Source organism: Trypanosoma cruzi (genome assembly GCF_000209065.1).
Source record: "Trypanosoma cruzi strain CL Brener chromosome Unknown tcruzi_1047053451937, whole genome shotgun sequence".
In the NCBI taxonomy this organism is placed as follows: Eukaryota; Euglenozoa; class Kinetoplastea; order Trypanosomatida; family Trypanosomatidae; genus Trypanosoma; species Trypanosoma cruzi.
The window spans coordinates 1-405 of NW_910535.1; the positions used below are offsets into that span (position 1 = coordinate 1).

At 45.4% G+C, this 405-nt stretch overlaps 1 non-coding gene across 1 annotated transcript; it reads left to right on the forward strand.

Annotated features, from left to right (window-relative positions):
- The first annotated feature begins 50 nt into the window (after nt 1-50).
- On the forward strand, nt 51-190 carry Tc00.1047053451937.10. The gene has a single exon (XR_008254562.1). It is a non-coding gene; the product is annotated as a small nuclear RNA (snRNA) U2 (small nuclear RNA).
- Nucleotides 191-405: the final 215 nt, after the last annotated feature.

Below are 405 nucleotides of genomic sequence, written 5' to 3' on the forward strand. Positions count from 1 at the left end.
TTTCGAAACTATTTTTACGAGGTTACGTTCTTATTTGGAACTGTTGTGTATATCTTCTCGGCTATTTAGCTAAGATCAAGTTTTTAAATTGCTCTTACCAGAGTAATTCCTGATATGGGCTTCGTCCCAGGAATAGAAACCGCCGATCTCTCAAGCGTTCTTCCGGAGTTTCGCGTGTCCGGATGGAGCGTCTCCTTTTCCAAAATTGTGTTCGCTTCTTCCTTTTTTATGCAAGCCAAAAATGGGCAAAATATCCGTCTGGACCGCAGGCCGGACTCCGCCTTTATCTCCGACCAAACATTATAGGTAAGAGGGGCAACGCAGAAGCACGTAGATCCCCCAATGTCTTCTGACAAAATGCGGATTCTGTTGTCCACTCGAGTGCCCTTTCGTACTCGGTTAGGA